Raw genomic sequence first — 7,145 nt, 5'->3', positions numbered from 1 at the left:
CTGCATCTCTCAGCAGTTTATCCTGTGCCGTGTCTTGCGTCACATGCTGTCGTCTTGCAGTCATGAGTCACTTGCTTCAGCTCCCACTGCTCAGGGATATCGGCTTGGCAAAGCCATGTTCCTACACAGCTTATTCCCTGGGGAAATGTGCACACAAAGCAGTGGGAAGTCAGGCCACTGCTGTGCTCGAAACAGAACAGATTTGCATTTGAGTTCAGGCTTCAGGGAATACATGCTAATTTGACTAATACCACATCTATTTCTAGTCCTGTTACCTGGGCAATGGTAATTTCCTTTTGTTCTTTTCCTTCAGTGGTTACAAAAATATTTTCTACTTTACATTAACCTTTAAAAATCTGAATGAAATTCAGTAAGTTCACAACCTATGTAATTTTTTTCCAGTTAGCGTCATTTCACTGATTAGCAAAATAGTGATAATAGAGAATAGATTTTGGGAGTCTGAGAGATGTTAGTTCTATTCCAGGCTGGAAGTTCCTTTCTAATTTGCTCTTGCTTTTGCCTGTGCTATTAGGGGACAATTCTCCTCCCTATTGTAGCTTTGACCATTGTGACTAGTAGCAACGGCTAACCTGTGTAGTTCTGAAGGTCTCCTGGTTTTTCCTTCTTAGTACAAAAATAGAATGGTAGGATGAAATTAGCAGACATTAGAGGGACCAGGATTTCATACCAAACTTTCAAACTTTCATCAGGAGTTTCAGAATGATCCTAGGTTTGCTATACTTAGCATTTATTAGTACATTGTTGGTTTAGCACCCACAGGTATTAAAAAAAAAAAAAGAGATGACTAAACCACCCACTCCCCCCCCGACTCCTCCAGCACTGCAATTCACACAAATAGCCAAAGTTACAAAAATTCAAAGGAAATTAATCATTAGCTTCCATTCTTGGAACATGAATAATAAATAATTCTTTCCTGGAACTGAAGATAAACCCAGCTTAAGATTCTCTCAGCAAACAGCAGCAATTCCAAGGCAGCTCCCAAAACCTCTAGCAAAAGTAAAAGGGATGAGAACCTAAGACTACAGACCATTAGCATAACATGAGCAATGCAATTGTGTGCAAGCCACAGATCTGGATTTGGGCTTCTGGAATGGGGGGGCCAAAAACCAGAACGTTGTTTTGGACTCATTTCAGTCTGTCACCTAAGTGAAAGCAAGATGCTTCATACAAGATTATGTCTTATGAGAACCTTTCATCTTCCCTAACTTGGTATCTGGGGATTGAAGGAGAGAAGAGAGCTTTTTACATAAAAATTACCAACACCACATAGTGAAAAACATCCAGCAAGATACCAGTAGGTTTGATAGCAAAGGTTTTTCTCCAGGACAACTAACAACCTCTATATTTAAATAAACTAAACTGATACAGAAAAGAGATGAAGACTGCATGAGATAGATGGGCAAAGACTAAAAGTTTTCATCTAGTCCTGGCAGATATGTGAGCTGCCTATCATTATCAGCAGCAATGGTAGGCTCCTTCGCAAATTAAAATCATTGACCGTGGCTGCTTAGAAATAATCAGCAAAAATGTCTGTATCATATGCAGGCCCTAAACACGCCAATGGTCAACTGCAAATTCCTGTGCCTGGCATCACGATGCAATACAGTATTTCCTATTCTTGGCAAACAGCTGTGTTGGAGTTCAGGCCCTCAAGAGCCAATTTTGCAGCCTGTGAATGTCAAACAGCAATTTCTTCCCCTCTTGCCATAAAGGGCTCCTGAGTGGATTTCTAAGCAAGAAACAGTGGGCACTCTCTCCTCTCTGTCAGTCTATTTGAAGGCAGTGCAGATCTCATGAACGATTCCTGTTCTTCCTTTCAAAGGGATTAATGATGGAGAAAGACTTGAGGGCTTTCTTTTCAGAAACGAAATTACTCTGTGGCAATACTCTGCAGAGACAAGTACACATTACTGGATTATACAAGTGCTTACAGTTTCAGCCTTCATTTTATGGCAGATGTGTCCCAGATGTCTACCATAGTGGTAAAGCCTATAAAAATGTGCTGAGACTGGAATAAGAACCTGCTTCCTAAAAAAATTAAGACAGCGTGGAATTCACTTCCCTGGAGAGCCTAACTCTTCACACTTCCACTTTTTTTTACAAATGTGTCAAAGAGGTAGGATTTAATCAGGGATTCTCTCCACATACCCACTAGTTTGTAAAGAGCGAAATTTCCTCACTGAGCACTATTTTAGCATTGTATCCTCCTCTGAGCAGGATCACAGAGAACGGTCCAGGCTGGAGCCCAACAAAGCCTTGATTAAACTAAAGCTTTCAATGGCAGAAAAATTCTAAGAAATCGTGCACCCAGAAATCTTACTGGACTTTGGAGAGAAGTCTGGCTTTTTTATTATTAAGAAGGTCTTGAACTCCAATTTCAGTCTTTTTCCCTTCTGTTTTAATTTATTGTCTTTCTGACCTTGTATGCATATTTTTGTGCTGAGTATTACATTCACCATCATGTTTGCCCTGTTAGTCTTCAGGGAAGGTGGTCCATAGAAACAGCAACAGCAGCTTTTCAGCGACAAATACTGCAGGAATGCAAACAGGAGACAAGTTACCAGGACTGCTGAACTTGTACCCACAGTCAAAACAGTGAGCAGAATTTGAACCTCCTAGGGCTTTACTTTGATTACGCAAGACAAACATCTGAAAGAGAAATGTAAATAAGGAACAGTTTAGCCTGGGAATGGTGTAATTGCACTGGGTTACAGTTCTGCGTGGAGTGTTGCAAAATTCTTTCACCTTCTCTTACCTGAGTTAGAATTTGTATAATCTGGGATGCAGCCATTACAGATGCCTGACTGTAGCAGACTGGTCCAATACGCTTAAGTTACTTTAGAGATAACAGAATTATCATGTTAATAATTGTATCTGTCCAAAATACCATATGACAACTGTTGTAGTGTTATGTTGAAGTAACAAAATCCATACTTTTTTTTTTTTTTAAAAATAATCATAGAATCATAGAATTGTTTAGGTTGGAAAAGAGCTTTAAGATCATCCAGTCCAACCACTAACCTAACACTACCAAGTCCACCACTAAACTAATTAAGGGTAGAGTAGCAATTTCATGTTCCCTGGCTTGGTGTTTTTCCCCAGGCAGGATTGTTTGTATGGTTCAACTTCTAGTTCTGCAAGAGACTGTATTAATCTTGAAAGAGGCACTATGTTTCTCCTTGATTTGCATGATGGGAATAAAATGTAAAATATGTTTGTGTTAACCTTGCAGACTGTTGTGCAGAGACATTTTCTGCCTCCTTGGAAACACCAGCCAGTATGGGTCACTGAAATGCCCATCCAGATCCAACCTGCCTGCACGGATCCCATGAAGAACAATGAGGGGCACTGAATCTTACAACGATCCTTTGGAGCGCGTTCAGGGCAGGCACCACAAGTTTTGCTGTACAGCATTCCATCGGACTGGCTAAGATCCTACACAGCGTGAAGGTGGCATAAGGTGCTGCAGTAAGCTGTGTCTTGGCCCCATGGCTAAACTACAAGTCGGGATTTCCACCTGACACCATCTATAATAAAAGCCCATGCAGCACTTGATTTATGGTTGTATGCTGTCACTATGGTCTTCAACACTGTCAAAACATACTATCATCTAGAAACTTAAACGCGTGAAATTTTTTAAACATGTAACAAGAACATCACTTTTACAGGACTTTGTTCTGAAGGAAAACTGTTTTCATTTTACCTGAGGATTTATGTTTTAATTTTACTGCTGTGCCACTGCTGTACGTAGGTCACCTTTCTTTGTCTGAGTAAAGGTTTTTGCATTTCTGAAAATTCTGTGCCTGTCAAGAAAACATGATTCATTTTTTTTATTGATCCTGTGCAGTTGCTGGGCCCGTTAGTACTCGAGATAGAGACGCAGTACTCTGTGCGGGATTCTTGTATGTACGTAACACCGTATGGCGTGCTACTGGAAACGAACAAGCAAAGGTCTTTCAGAGTGCTCATCTCTTACCTACTCTGGCACCTGCACAATTATACCTTTCAAGTACACCTCTCACCACATTATCACTTCAATTACCAATTTTAATTTTCGAGGAATGACTGCATGTGTCATCTACTTAGTTTCTCCTGAGCAATCTTTCAGCTGCGGTATCTACCCTATGGCCCAATTACAAAGGTCAGAAACTCAAGGTATATGAACAGGTGTATCCTATCACAACCCTACTCACTTCTGACATGTGTCCGAGTCTTCATCAGTTTTGGTTATTTATACAGTAAAAATAAACTAAAATAAAAAGAGAGAGAGTACGTGCACGCATGCAAGAACAACTTCCTTTGTACTTTCAAGCGGCCCCCCTGGATGCTACCCTCCCATCTCCCACCCCCCAAATTTACAGATTTACCCAATATACAATGTCCACAAAATGATGGTTTATTGGACTAGACTAAATGATGTAATGCTTAGACACCGTATTTGTATTAACAACGCTGTTGCAGAGGTACATAAAATGACACATGGGTATTTTTTTTTTCTGCCTGTAATTAAGCACAGGAAATAAATGACAGAAAGGGCATGTGATGCTTTCCAAGTCGTATAGCTTTGACAGACTATAAAAGATCTTGCATACCCAATAATTTAAATATAATTTCATCTTCCTGAATGCTGAATTCATTTTGTGCTTTTGAGTTCTCTTGCAGCTATAAAAAATTATAAACCATTAGAGCTTGAGAAGTACAAAGTTGATCAGATTTGTAACAAAAATGTAGAGACGATCATTACAAAATACTGTCCTTTAAAAGGTATGCCATATTAACTTGACTCAGAGCATGACTGGCAGCTGCAGAGTTGGAATAACACTAGGAAAAAACCTATGAAGCGACATCAAACCGGTCAAATCAGTTTTTCTTTTTCCTTTTCCTATCGATACATCTCTCCTTACAGTACCACTGTGTCTGTGCAGTGGATATCCCAGATGTCGCATTTATTTCTCCTCTTTTTGTCTTCAACATTTATTGGAGTTGCCACTGTCCAAATATTTTGGGTAGTGTATTCAATTTAACCCAATAATGCCAGTTAAACTGCATTGACAGTGCTTGGCTTTTGTTTGTAAAGTTGTCCTGAATTAAATTCCAGACACCACTGAAGACAATACACAAGACATACATATATTTACAAAACATTCCACCAGTTTCATGGCACAGATGGATTATGCATGAATCCCAACAAGCAATCACATCACTAAATTTTTCGATAAAAAACCGACTGCCATTTCTGCCCTCTCCATTTAGCACTGTGGGCAACACAATATTGGACAAGCAACAGGTTCAACGGATCCACAACCAATAGGAAAAGATCCAGACAACCATTTAAATACATTTCCATAATAGGTTATATGTATTAAAAGCAAAACCAAACCAAACCAAACCCCAATGCATCCTGATCCTGGATTTTTCTGTGCATACCAGATCCACCTACTGATTGTTTGCATCTATATCCTTGGAGGAATATGGCATCTTCAACCTAATGCATTAACAACCATGCACATACAAATGCTTTTATGCATATTCCACAAGAGACTCCTTACCCACAGTACAATATAAACAATACAACATAATTGAACAGTCTTTGTTAAATCCTACTTACCATCATCTTGTCAAAAAAATGCATTATGCTAATATACAATGAGATTTTTTTTAAAAAATAAATGAACAATAACAGCAAGTATCAGATGTATCCTCCAGAGTTCTTTACTGATCAGTCAAATGAATACAAATTAAACCAAAACCAAATAAAATTCAGTCCTTCCCTTTAAACAAGAAAAGATGAGCAAAGTGACTTTCTGGCAATACCACAAACCATGAACCGTCACAAACTTAGTGCAAGAACTGGCACGGATTAGAGTTGAGCAACTGAGACCAACCAGCAACCTACAAGTATGCAAGTATTTTGAAGAAATTCTAGATGAGCCATGAAAGAGCAGTTTCAATCCAGTTGCTTATGGGGAGTGAGCAGGCAGAGATCAGCATCAAAGACTGGTAAAAAGTAGTATCGAAGTATGCAAATATATTATGTTACAAAATTTATTTTTGCTGGCTGAAGTAGCCAAACGTTTGCCTGTTATCATAAGACAAGGTAATGAAGCAGATCTACCCTCTTTCTTACAGGATCACAGAAGTAACTGGTGGGAAGCTTCATGAATAGCTTTGCTTTGGCACCAGGTTGTGCTTTGAAGCTGAGCTCTAATGCAGAGATCTGTTGCAAAGCCTTTGCCTTATTCAAATGAGCAAAACTTTATTTGAAAGATTTCAAATCTTCCAGCTGTATCAAAAACATTTTTATTTTCATTTGCTCTCCCCTTCCTCACAGCTCCCCCTCACAATGCTTTAATGATCTCCCACAGAAGTACATCTCATTCTTCAGAAGCAAAGAAAGACCAAAACATGCACAGTAGTAATAAAATATCCCAAATAAAAACCTAATGCAAGGAAATGCTGCAGAAAGAATTCTTCTGGTTCTACATCAAAACCAAAACCAAGTTGTCTGGGCTGTAAAGTTTTACCCTGTATTGAGCGACACCAAAGCTTTTAGAGAGAGATGTGTGTCCTCACCAAAGATGCACTACACCGATCTAGCCCACTTTAGGACAATCAGAGGTTCATTCACTGAATTCATTCACTCACTTCAGGAAAGACAGCAGTGGGGGTGGGGGAAGAGCTGGAAATATCAAAGATTTCTCCCATGCAAGACCATTACTTCAGTTACAGTAAACAGAAGAAGCCAGCTTACAATATGACAAGCCTAAGCCAGCTTTGGCACTTGTGTTACTGAAAATAATGCGGTGACTGTTTCCAACTCAGCAGACAACCAGCTGTGAAGGTTTATTTGCAACAGTGACCACTTGAGCAGCTAGGCATTTCTTATCCTAGGGAAAGCTTCCTTACTATCTGTAAAGCTACCCAAGTCCAGCTGTTATTAAACAGAGACATGAGGTAATCATTATTTCCAGAAGAAGAATTAACAGGATGCCAAGGGTGACACAGGAAAAATGATGGGGTAAAATTTTAAAATACATGAACAACTAGGGGGTTTAAAATCTACGTTGTCTTTTTCCATTTTAAGCCCTGTCCAATGAAAGACAGTTTAATATCATGAAGTGCAA

The sequence above is a fragment of the Pelecanus crispus genome, chromosome 1 (genome assembly GCF_030463565.1).
Source record: "Pelecanus crispus isolate bPelCri1 chromosome 1, bPelCri1.pri, whole genome shotgun sequence".
NCBI lineage: Eukaryota > Metazoa > Chordata > Aves > Pelecaniformes > Pelecanidae > Pelecanus > Pelecanus crispus.
Note: the sequence above shows the minus strand (reverse complement) of the source record.